General features: G+C 39.1%; 1 protein-coding gene across 2 annotated transcripts in view; it reads left to right on the forward strand.

The window, feature by feature from the left end:
• SUGCT (succinyl-CoA:glutarate-CoA transferase) overlaps window positions 1–13,444 on the forward strand; it is a 491,880-nt gene that overhangs the window by 435,654 nt on the left and 42,782 nt on the right. The window lies entirely within an intron of this gene.

Raw genomic sequence — 13,444 nt, forward strand, 5'->3', positions numbered from 1 at the left:
GCGTCTCCTAAAATATGAACATGACTTTGATAGTGTTTGCAAACCCCCATTGTTATAAATATTACTGTTAAAACATCTACGTGAATATGGTTTTGATTTAGGTTTACTCTGACTGTTGCGTAAACTCTGCTTTTGGGACTTTTTATTGTAAAAGCAAAACAAAAAAGGGGCCACTCATCCTGAAGCATGGGCTTTTGCTTGACAGCAGGCTCTGCAATGAAAAAGTCTGGTTAGCTGTTCTTACTTCTTTAACAAGGAGTTTCTGAGGACTATAGGAGATGTGAACAGGCCCTTTATGTTTCTTTCTAATTGAGACTGGACAAGCTATCATAGTTGGCCTAAGTCTTCTTCCACTGAAGTAAATGGTAAACTCTTATCGATTTCAATAGGAGCAGTTAGGTCAATGCTGAACACTCAAATCTTGCTGCTTCCCTAAACCTTCCTTTCTCACAGATTTCCCTTTCCCCCCTCTCCATGCAGAGCATCTTTCAGCTTTATTTTTATAATGTCATCTCTTTATGTAAAAAAATTCAGTGCCAAATACCAGCCTCTGATACATGCACCCAATTCCCATCAATTTCAGCTCAGTTGCACACACATAGCAGTAGGAAGAATTTGACCCATAAAGTTTTTCTTAAGTTGCACATCCTGGAGTCACACAGTTACAGAAAAGAGTTTTTTGAGAGGAATGAACCCCATATGATTCAGTATTTTCCTGCATGAATAATTTTTTTGTCTGCTTCATTTTTGGTCTTTGTCACACATTGTGGCCCACACTTGGGCCTCACCAGGTTGAGAAGTTTGGGAGAAAATACTCTAATATGTTTCCACAGTTCAAATGAGCGTTTATGAAAATGCACCTCTTAATATTTTACTCTTCAAGAAAAAAGTTTAATCCCTTTTGTCTATCTATAATGAAAAGACAAGCAAGGTTTTTGGTTTCAATTAAAAAAAAACAGGTAGAAAAACCTTGCAGATGGCAACAGGAAAAGTGTGTAAATTTTCATGTTGCATGCAATACATAATCTATCTTTGAGAAAGAAAATACTCCTTCAGGGGCAAAGTTAAACTGCAAGAAGAGAAAGGAGATGAAAGGAATGTTCTAATGTCTGTCAGCAGAGATAGAAAGCACTGGCAGGAAAGAAACTTTTCACATAGGTAAGCTACAGTACTTCCCAAATCCTTATGTTTTTTTTTACGTTATTAAAACTCAAAACTTGTGACAGTGCAGTGAAACTAAAATAAATCATCTTATTCTCTAACGGTTTGCTATTTAGATGGGCTTCTATGAAGGGCTTTTTGTATTAAAGCAGATGGCTGAAATGATCATTGGACAGTTGAACAGGAAAAGCAGAATTATTTCCTATCTTGGCATGGAGCAGGGGAAGGAGGGTAAACATAATGACACGGTATGGCTCTGCCCATAACTTGGAAATGACATTAAGAGCTTGATTACTGTTGATGGTAGACCTTAGGAGCATTCTCCAATTACCCAGGTCAGAGATACATCTTTGGCTTAGAGTGAAAACTGCACCAAAGCAACCTCCAGTAGGCAATCCCATCCTCAACATCCATTTAAAAGTATTTCTAAGTAGTTTCCAGTGCAATTATATTCAACTGTTAGATAGAGACCACTTCCACTGTCTGAATGGTTTCTACTTGAAGTTGCTTAAAACAGATTTCAGTATAGATGCTGGACAATGAATCTTATATTGCAAACACATATATATATCCATAATAGCATTGGGGGGGAGGCTATGGGCCGTAGACCAAACTGGAATGACTGTTATCTCTGGTCCACATCTAGACAAATTTTAATAGATGAAATAGGTGAAGCAGACATCACACCTGAAGTTCTTGACAGATAGCCTTTTGTGTTGCTAAGCAAAGTTCCAAATGCAGCAATACACTTATTAGGAATGAGTGAGTACTCATGCTGGAAGATTTTTATCATTTAATTTTGTGACTGGCCTCTGTCTTTCTATTATATTGGGTTGAACCAACACCCTTATCCAAACACCCCCAGACTGTGGGTGAGTTCAAATACAGATCTAGGTCTTCATTTGGGGTGAAATCTTGGCTCCCTTAAGTTAATAGGAATTTTGCCATTTACTTCAGTGAAGCTAGGAATTCACCTTTGAATTTTATGATGTAGGCCCATCTCTTGATTTTAATTATCTTTTGAATATTGCTTATAGGGCTACTACATTTGGTGTTTCTTCCATTTAAAGGCAGGATTCTGAATGCTTCCTTCTTGTTGTAGTCCCCAGTTGAGATATTCTGTATGCCAATGAGAGATGGCAAGCATTAGTTCTGTATGTTTTCCCATGCTCTTAAGGTATTTAATACTTAGAACAACACATCAGGTATTGATGAGTTTTCGTGGTGGAGGAGGTAAATTGTTAGAAATATATTTGTATTCATTTGTGTTGTTTTTAGTCAAGATATAACTTAATAGTTTGGTATTTTCTACTTCTAGAAGGGTGGTAATATTACTCTTTATTTAAGGATGTCTTTGTACATACATGCTACTGCTATTAGTAAAAGTATTGTTAAGATCTTCTTGTATAGATTTAGTTATAGATCTTAGATATAGAAGAAGGAAGCTCATTTGTTCTGACTGGAGAGATGGTTTTGCAGAAAGCTGTAAGAGAATTTTTAAAAAGATGAATAAAAATGTGTGTGGTTCTTTGCAGGTTGATTGTTTTTACCTGGTCTTAATTAGCATCTTCATTCAGCACTCAGATACCACAGCTGTAGATGCCATATAAGAATCTAGTGAGATGGATGGATACACAGAGATCTAGAAGAGGAGTTAAATATGTTTAAGAAAATGAATGGAAAGCACCCTTTGAGGACAGAAAAATAATGGAAGAGAGAGTTAGCTATAGGGGATAACCCAGATCTCACTGGATGGTATTGGGGCAGCCAAATTAAATGAATGAACAAAGTTGAGGAAGCCTTGGAATCTTATTTAATCCCAAACTTTTCTGGTAAAGAACATCAATTCATTTCCCACCAAAACAGCATTTTCTCTTGCTTTGTGTGGGCCACTGGGCAATGTATTTGTAATGGCTACATAGGATATAATATACACCAACCCCTATTTGTTTTTATAGCATGAACTATTCTCCAAATCTGTCCAATTATGGTATATTTCATATATGACTTTGAAAGCCCAAATAACAACTTTCCCAACATCTGCATTATCCAAGATACCATTTGGCCTTTAAAAACTTGCCTTTTATCACTCTTTTTTTTTAAATAGTTAAACAACAACAACAAAAACCTAAACCTGACAGACAGGATTGTATACAATCCACTTTATTAACCTTTTAAGGTAGAAACACTCATGAGCACATCTGTTGGATGAGCTTGACAGGTCGGCTGTCCAAGCCTGACACCATTGGTTTGAAAATGGAGTTTTCGGTCTCCTAGATGACCTGCCTGCCAAGACTGATGAGCCCTACTTTCCAAACAAGATTTATTTAAGGTGTTTGCCTTGAACATCCTCATCATAGGCCCTAAGAGGCATGGTTGAAATTTGGAAAGGCCAGTATGGATTCATGCCAGAAAGGATCACAATTGATGCCATATTTGTGCTACAAATTCTCATGGAGACATTCACAGAAAAGAGGTGGCAATTGAATGTGGTCTTTGTGGATCTGGAGAAGGTGTGCAATTGTGTACCTCATCTCAAATACTGCATACAGATGTGGTCTCCTCATCTCAAAAAAGATATACTGGCACTAGAAAAGGTTCAGAAAAGGGCAACTAAAATGATTAAGGGTTTGGAACAGGTCCCATATGAGGAGAGATTAAAGAGGCTAGGACTCTTCAGCTTGGAAAAGAGGAGACTAAGGGGGGATATGATAGAGGTATATAAAATCATGAGTGATGTGGAGAAAGTGGATAAGGAAAAGTTATTTACTTATTCCCATAATACAAGACCTAGGGGTCATCAAATGAAATTAATAGGCAGCAGGTTTAAAACAAATAAAAGAAAGTTCTTCTTCACGCAGCGCACAGTCAACTTGTGGAACTCCTTACCTGAGAAGGTTGTGAAGGCTAGGACTATAACAGAGTTTAAAAGAGAACTGGATAAATTCATGGTGGTTAAGTCCATTAATGGCTATTAGCCAGGACGGGTAAGGAATGGTGTCCCTAGCCTCTGTCTGTCAGAGGATGGAGATGGATGGCAGGAGAGAGATCAGTTGATCAATGCCTGTTAGGTTCACTCCCTCTGGGCACCTGGCATTGGCCACTGTCGGTAGACAGGATACTGGGCTAGATGGACCTTTGGTCTGACCCGGTACGGCCTTTCTTATGTTCTTATGTTAAGAGAATTAGTTTGGTGGAGTTTGCAACGGAGAAGCATGCCAGAAGGATATGTCTATCTTATCCAGGATATGTACGATGGAGTGATTACTGTAGTCAAACTAAAAGAGGCTACAGTAGAGAATTTCCAGTAAACGCTGGCCTGCAATGGGTTTAACATTGAGCCCCATTGTGTTTGCAGATATCATGGATGTGATAAGTGAGAGTCTATGGGGAGAGGTGCCTTGAAACATGCTGTTTGCTGATGTAATGATATATGTGTGAAACGTTGAGTGGGCTGGACTTAGAGTGAAGGGGAACAGTCCTATATCTTGCATTCTGGCACAGGCTTCCTTCAGTGTTTTGAGATTATTTATATGTGTTTGAAGGATTGATCCAGACTCAGTGCAGTATTCCTTTTTGGTGCAGACTCAGCCTCTGTCCATGAAACAGGACAAAAGCTCCTCCCACTTGAATCTGGGGCTATGTTCAGAGCATCTACACTGATTAGCCAACCCACTGTGTAGAACTGTCCCTTTTTCCTGTATTACTTCTCTTGTCATTGTGGATTACAAATATATTGTGTGAAAAGAAGAGAAGAATATTTTTGTTCATAATCAGCCTGTTCCTACTGTCCGATTCATTCATGGGTGTCATAGTCTAGGACTGGTTACATCATAGGTGGTTCCATGATAGCAAGTTGTTATATCACAGTTACAGAAAAATAATGGACATCTGGTTAAGGGACAGGATGGGGTGTCAGGAAATCTGGATTGTCTTCTTTTTTGTGCCACAGACGACTTTGGGTCAAAATAACAATTACATACTTAACAGGAGTGTTGTTTTGAGTCTTAATTTATTAACATTTGAAAAACACTTTGCTATCTTCAGAAGGAAGGTGTTATTGAAGTGCCAAGTGCTTTTTTGATATATTTATTTTGCCCAGGAAAACAAGGCAGGCTGATTATAAAGGAGAAAACTGCGATGGGATTTCCTTGTATTGAATCAACTTGCCAGAAACCTCAGACTGTTGTTAACTATGCCGTCGTCTTTTCAATCTTTTAGTGTTGGGAAATGGGGGAAGATTCAGTAGGACTAGATATATGGCAGAAACTGTTCATTGAAAAGTGCTGTCCTGCATTGAGGGATTTTGCAGGAAATTAAAGAAATCTGCGCTACGATACATTGTTTCCCAGCTAGGAGATCTCGCGCTACGGGAACAACAACAAAATAAAACATCCCAGCAATTCTCTACAAGAGCCCCTGCCTGAACTTCTGATCCTGTCTGCTTCTCATCACACATTCTTGGTGTGTTTTTGTGTGTGCGCGTGTGCATAGCTAATGTTGACTGAAAAATTTTAATTTCACTTCACTATTTATGGCACATTGGAGACAAACAGCTTCACCAGCATTACCGTTACCTCATTCGCCTTTTTTAGTCATCAGCGCTGACTGTTTATGTCTTTTACATTTGCAGAGCTGATTTCAATTTTGAGGAATTCAGTACCATTGCAGGAACTCCACAGAAATGATGTATGTCATCTCACTTGGCTATCCTCAAAATACTTTACAAAAAATCTTAAAAATATATATAAACAGTAGATTGGTACTGATTGCAAAACCAGAAATGAGGTAGCGGGGAAGGTAAGGAATATGTTCTGAGTTTGGGGATTATTCAGAAGAGTAAAGGACTTTTTTTTTTTTTTTAAAGTGTGATATTTTAATTTGGAATGTGATAGCATTTCTTTTAAAGTGAAGGATAAATAGTAAACCTCCTTACTCCTCCGGCATGTTTTCTTAGCATTTTTTAAAGTGCTTTACCCCCCTAAACAGTAGAATGGACTTTGCACCTTAATCAATGCTTCCCCACTTACTAGAGAAGAATAAGTAAGCTGCCTCTTACCTAGAGTGACCAGATGTCCTGATTTCATAGGGACAGTCCCGATTTTGGGGGCTTTTTCTTATATAGGCACCTATTATTCCCCCAACCCCTGTCCCAATTTTTTACACTTGCTATCTGGTCACCCTACTCTTACCCATTGCTGTGACTTCCATTCTTGGGGACCATCACACCTTTCCCTGAATCCAGATTGGCTGTGCATGCATCCTACGCATCACTATGGCATGGTCTGGAACTAGGAATTTTATGTTCCGCAGACAGCAGTTCTGTCAGCTGAGCCAATAGTGAGTCTGCCCTTGTGTTAAGCTCGTCTCAGCTGGAAATTGCTCTTTGCAGACCTTAGAGTTTTTATTTAAGTCTCTCTTTAGGTAATATACATATGTGGCAGTCAAAGCAGTTTTTTTATAGCACATGTTTCTTTCTGCTTTTGAAGTCAAAATGACAGAATGATATTTTCTTAAAACAAAAGAGAGCACTCCCACCTATTCTGTATGATACAGTACTGAATAAAATAAAACTTGTGAGTGTAACTCTGCATATTATTTAGGCAGTAGTTTTACTGCTAAGGATGAAAAGATTTTCATTATTTTTTTCTCCATCTACAGTGAGTTACTATCTGGCTTTCTTTGTTTTACACTAGAAACTTTTCCAATGATACACTTTTCTGCACTCAGTCAGACTTCTGAATCAAACTAAAGAAATGGAATTATTTAGACAACCATTTTGGCTAAAGCGTTATCCTCTCACCAGAAGTAACATTTATTGCAGCTGTCATATGTGTCTCTGGAATTCAGTTTTGTTTAGGAACAAAAAACAATATTTTTGTTGTTTTGCACAAAATAGTCCCTCACCTCTGCCCGTTCAAATAGCTCAGAAAGCACTTTCCTATCCCCTTCCTCTGTGACCAAGCACAGCCAGGTGCTCACACAGCACAGGGTGTGTGATTGTAAAGATATAGATGTGTGCCTCGGGTGCATTGTAAAACAGCCAAATTACTTCAGCGCCCATAAATTGCAAGTATATCTTTATGATCTTTAATAATTATTGGATAAGAAAAAGAATCCACTGTCAATTCAAAAGTTTAGTTTAATTAAATGTCAGAATATGTTTTAAACATTTAGACAATTTCCCGTAATCCTAGAACACTGGGATGAGTGTACAAGTCCTCTTGCATGCTCTCACCACATATCTTCCTAACAAACAAGCCCTACCCCCCATTTCCAAAAAGAGCCCTCCATAGCCCTATCCCAGGAGTGGAGTGAATAGCTGGATTTAAATTGTTATAAGTGAGCATATTTTCATAGATGTTAAGGCCAGAAGTGACCATAAGATCATCTAGTCTGTCCTCTTGTATAGAATTTCATCCAGTTACCTGCTGTACTGGGCCCAATAACTTGTGTTTGACTAAAGCATAGCTTACAATAAGGCATCCAGTCTTGATTTGAAGACATACAGAGATAGGGAATCCACTACTTCCCTTGGTAGTTTGGGCCAATGGTTAATCACTCTCTCTGTTAGATATGGGTACATCTACACAGCAGGAAAAAAATCCTGCGGCAGTGAGTCTTGGAGCCTGAGTCAATTGACTTGGGCTTGTGGGGTGTGTATAGACATTTGGAGTTGGGCTGGAGCCTGGGCTCTGAGACCCAGTGAAGGGGAGGGCCTTATAGCCCGGGCTCCTGCCCGAGCTTGAACATCTACACGTATTTTTGGCCACATAGCACAAGCCGAAGTCAGTTGAATCAGGCTCTGAGACTCACTGGCATGTTTGTTTGTTTGTTTTTTACTTTGTAGACATACCCCAAGTGTGCCTTATTTCTAATTTGAATTTATCTGGTTTTAACTTTCAGCAGTTGGGTTTTGTATGCCTTTCTCCTCTGGATTAAAGAGTTCTTTAGTACGCAATGTTTTCTCCCCATGAATGAAAGCACTTCTTACCTTTCTTGTTGAAAAGCAAGATAGATTGAGCTTTGTAAGTCCTATGTTGTAAGGTGTATGTGTATTTGTACACACACATACCGAGAACATATAAAGTGCTCACTTTACTGATTAAAGCTTTATATTTCATATAAAATATATATATATATATATATATATATATATATACACACACATCCATACATATATTTTACACTTAATTTCAAAAAGTTATATAAGTACAGAGTGTCAGTGGAGAGAAAGGTTTTTTCTATATAGAAATTACATAATGAGAAGGTACAATATAAAGATTTGAGCAGCAAAATGAGGATGTTAGGAAGTCCACAGGAGAGGCATAAGAGGGACTAGCAGAGGTTGGAATCAGCAGCAAAGGAGTATGGTGTTCTTCACACCATCTAGATGAATCTAAATAAACTTGATTTTAACTTTCTATGACTTTTTATTCTCAGATTGGAATCTGATTAAAAAGCATTAGAAGAATTTTCTATCTGTGGTGACCACCACTTTCTTTTGTGTGTCTTAATTTACAGTACAGCTTGTCTTGATTAATTTCCATTTTGGTGTTAATATTTTCCATTGACAGGCCTCTGTAGTGATTGGTTTATATGATTAGGTCTATCTCTGGATAGAATAATTTTAGAGACCTTTTTTTGAATGAAAGCTTTTTTTGGCACCCTAATTTAAGCCTATTGAATCCAGTTTGTCATTCTGAGGTTGTTATTTAAAATGTTAATAACTATTCTTTGCCCTTTTGTATTTACTCTTGACTAGGCAAGTCCGCTAAACTAAGGTTATTTCTTTTCTTTCTGCATTTATATTGAAAAGAATAAAAAAAGCAAGAAGACATTTTGGACTATGATGTACTCCTCTAGTTTTAAGGTGTCATAATTTAAGAATCTCTTGCTTACATCATCTCACATTTAATAGGAGGTGAGGAAGGATGCTCCAGTGATTAGGGCACTAGCATAGCACTTGGCATACCTGGATTCAGTTCTTGCTGCACCAGAGACTTTCTGTGTGACCGTACGCAAGTCACTTTGCTTCTCTATGCCTCAGTTCCCCATCTGTAAAATGGGGATAAATAGCAGGGCCCTACCTCACAGAGATATTGTGAGAATAAATTCATTAGATTGTGAGCCACTCAGATACTGCAATGATGGGTCATGTAACTACCTTAGACAGATAGAAAAAATCTTCTTCATCCCCTAACCTGACCTACACAATATTTGAAGACAACATTCCTTTATTTGTGGACAGGGCCGGATTAACGCAGGGGCTTTCAGGGCTGCAGCCCAGGGCCTTGGGCTAAGAGGGGCCCTGCGAAAATAAATCAATAATTATATACAATTCAGTGGTCACCCACCCATCGATCATGATTGACTGGTCGATCCTGGAGCTGCTGCCAGTTGATCGCAATCTCCGGGCCGCTAAAAGTCCAGCGGCGCAGCAGGGCTCATGCAGGCTGTCTGCATGCTGTGGCCTCACGTCGCTCCTGGAAGTGGTCGGCTGCTGGCACGTCTCTGCAGCCCCTGGTGGGGATGGGGGGGTGGGAGGCAGCTCCACATGCTGCTCCCACCCCCAACACCGTCCCCGCAGCTCCCATTGGCCGAGAACCAATTTTAAGTTTTAAGACTGAAATGTAACAACAGAACGGCTTTATGTTAATTAAAAGGCAAGTTTAGTATAGCATTAATAGCCTTGATGCCATAATTGTGATCATTTTGTTTTAAATTAGGAAAAAGACTTGTATACAGGGGCCCCACAATATCTAATAGCCCCGGGCCCACAGGAGAGTTAATCCGAGTCTTTTTGTGGATTTAGCAGAAATTGGTTGAATAGGGAAGAGGGGGGGCAATATCAAGTGTGTATATATATATATATAGAGAGAGAGAGAGAGACCTATCTCATAGAACTGGAAGGGAACCTGAAAGGTCATCAAGTCCAGCCCCCCACCTTCACTAGCAGGACCAAGTACTGATTTTGCCCCAGATCCCTAAGTGGCCTCCTCAAGGATTGAACTCTCAACCCTGGGTTTAGCAGGCCAATGCTTTAAGCTAAGTTTTTATCCTTAACTGTGGAGAACGTATTACTTGTCCATACTGCTTTATGCCCTTCTTGTTGCTTATCCAAGTTAAATATATATTTAACTTTTGAAATCTTTCTTCCTAGTCAGTTGGTCAAAACTTCTGATCATTTTAGCTGATCTTCCTTGTACACCCCACAGCTTTTTTCTATTAATGTTGTGCCTGAAACTGAATCCTAGGTGTGGTTGCATCAGAGCAGAATTAAGAAAGACTATTGTTGCCTAGCATGGTGATATTAGATGCTTCTGCATGCATGGTTAAAAATTGCATTGACCTGTGCTGCTGTCATGTTGCACTTCAAATTCACATTTAATTTGCTTTCCAGTGTCATCACAAAGTCTATGCCAATGTCACTATTTTCTGGACTTTTCTTTCCCATAAATATTTGTGTTTCAGATTATTTTTCCTCAGTTGTGTATTTTTCTAATATGAATAGAAGAATAGATCATGCGCTCATGCTTCTAATCTTTAGGTTGCTTTGGGTGGTCCAGTGAATTTTGATTATTTGATTTGATCAAGTTGTATTCATTCATTCTACCCACCTACCTATCAGCTCCAAACCCAATGTTTTGTACTTATGCCTGTCCATCCATCCATCCAGTTTTGTACAGCACCTACCATTATAATATCTGAGCGCCTCATACATTAATTAGATTGACATAGCAAGGCCCATAACAGAATTCCTGGGGTCTTTGGCTCTTCTCTTTTTTTGAGTATAGGAAGCGCTGCATTGTATAACTTTTAACTGTTATTTCTTTTGTTTTTTTGTGGGCTTTTAGGGAGTGCACAGGTGGTTGTTGTTGGAGTCAGTTGTGGAACAAGGGTGTTGAGGGATTTGGAGTGGTGAGAAATAGCGGTGGGGGATGGTAGAATGAAAGTTAGGATAAAGGGAGAGAGGCTGGGGCTAGAAGAGACAGTGAAGAGAAGACAGAGGGATAAATACTGTTTTCTCTCACCCTACTCTTTATGCTAAAGTGTTCTAGTTTTTCATGTTGAACGGGGGAAGAAATGAGAGAGGGACAAAGGAGCAGGAGTCTTTTCTCCTACGTCGCCACCAACCTCTTTTATCCCTCACCAAATGCTTCCAAGTAATACCCAGAACAGTATCCCAGTTTTTCCACTCTGAATACATGACCATTCTGCAGAGGAAGGTAGGGCATTGGAGGGGAGTATAGGAGCGGAGGTGTAGGGCAGCTTGCAGCCTTACCAGTCACTCTGGGCACCAGCCACCACTGTCTACAAATATTCAAAGTATCTAAATACCAGCGAACGATGAGGAATTATTTAGCTTTGTAAAAGGAGGTATAACAATGTGTAAAGGGATAAAATCAAGACAGAAAATATAACAGCCCAATCCAAAGTTGGTTGAAAGTCATTGGGCATTGGATCAGGGCCTGTATGAGAAAAAATGTTTCTCCTAATAGAGAGATCTGTTAGGCTATGGAATAGTGTTTTTTAACATATTTAAAACTAGACTAGACTGAACAATGGTAAAAACAATTTACCCTTGATTTTAAAGCAGATAAGTCAGGTCGTTGGAGGGGAATGGATTTCACAAGTTGGTGTCCACTTATCCCTTAAAATTGAAACAGTTTAGGGCCTATGTCTTTTTAACCTAAACATTTGTGGCTGGTTTCCCCTATAAACAGGGCTTACTTCAATACTTCACTGTATTTGAACTAATGTAAAGACTAAATCTGACTAAGGAGCCTGTAAAACAGAATGAGATTTTAATATCTCCTACAGGGTAACAGCTGTTTTCAGAAACATGGTGTAAGAAACTATAAAGGCAAGAATAGTTGTCAGTAGAGGCTTTCTGATTTAAAAAACATTAAGTGACAGAGTTTCAAAGATGTATGTGTGCAATTACCCATTTGCAATCGACAGACCTCATTTGTGCATAAAGACCCCAACTATACGCACTAAGCAGATATTTCTGTTGCGTGAGCACAGCCTTTTGAAAAAGTCTGACAGAAATGCATGTCTTTTAAAATCTGGCCCTAATTTCCCAACAGGAGTCATATTTGGGCTCAGTAATTTTGACAAGGGAGGCAGGTCTGGCTAGTATTCCAATTTCTCTGTTTCCAGCCACTCCAGGGAATACAGAAGCCAAGGATGAGACATGGATTTTAATAGTGGTAGTATGTTTACCTCTGCTACTTTCCTAGCTAGCTAGTCAAGGATTAGTGGTTTAATTCCTGAAAGGGAATTTTTACTTCCTGGCTTTGATTATGCCCACAAATCAATGTCCCTATAAACCCTGTTGTAGGATTTATTAGTTGTTTTATTTCAAACCTGAGAGCAGGAGTTTAATGGTCTGCTCCTCAAATCTTGCTTTTTGCTAGGATTTCATGACAGTAAGCATGCGATCATCAGAGAATCTTTGACTGTTGAGTTGCCTCTCTCCTCCTGCTGCATTTCAGTCATTGATTCCAGTCTCCAGCTACTACAGGGAAATATATCAAGAATTGGCAGATGGAGTGAAGCTCTAGTCTGGATGGACTATAGCATAGAATTCTGTCCTGAACTTCGTTACTTTTTAAGTACTTTCTGGAATACTGAGAAGGAGGGTAGGGAAAACAAATACAGAAATTGTAAGTAATGCCTAAGGAGTCCCTTATCACAGCATAAGATCCTAGTGGTGAATCCTTGAAACTTCCATCGGAACCCTTCACTTTCAGAGAATTCTGAGCCTGAGAGCTGTCAAACAAAGCTAACTTCAGAGTTCCTAGAAGCTGGCACAATTTGAGTGATATATTGGGAAGGAGTACTGTGGAAATGGATCTGAGGATCATAACGGATCACAAGCTAAATATGAGTTAACAGTGTAGCACTGTTACAAAAAAAGCAAACATTATTCTGGGCTGTATTAGCAGGAGTGTTGTAAGCAAGACAAGTAAGTATTGTGTCCGGTTCTGAACACCACATTTCAGGAAAGATGTGGACAAATTCAAGGAAGTCCAGAGAAGAGCAACAAAAATGATTAAAGGTCTAGAAAATATGACCTATGAGGGAAGATTGAAAAAACTGGGGTTGTTTAGTCTGGAGAAGAGAAGACTGAGAGGGGACATGATAACAGTTTTCAAGTACATAAAAGATTATTACAAGGAGGAGGGAGAAAAATTGTTCTCCTTAACCTCTGAGGAGAGGACAAAAAAGCAATGGGCTTAAATTGTACCAACGGTGGGTTAGGTTGGACATTAGG

Source organism: Trachemys scripta, chromosome 2 (assembly GCF_013100865.1).
Source record: "Trachemys scripta elegans isolate TJP31775 chromosome 2, CAS_Tse_1.0, whole genome shotgun sequence".
Lineage (NCBI taxonomy): Eukaryota > Metazoa > Chordata > Testudines > Emydidae > Trachemys > Trachemys scripta.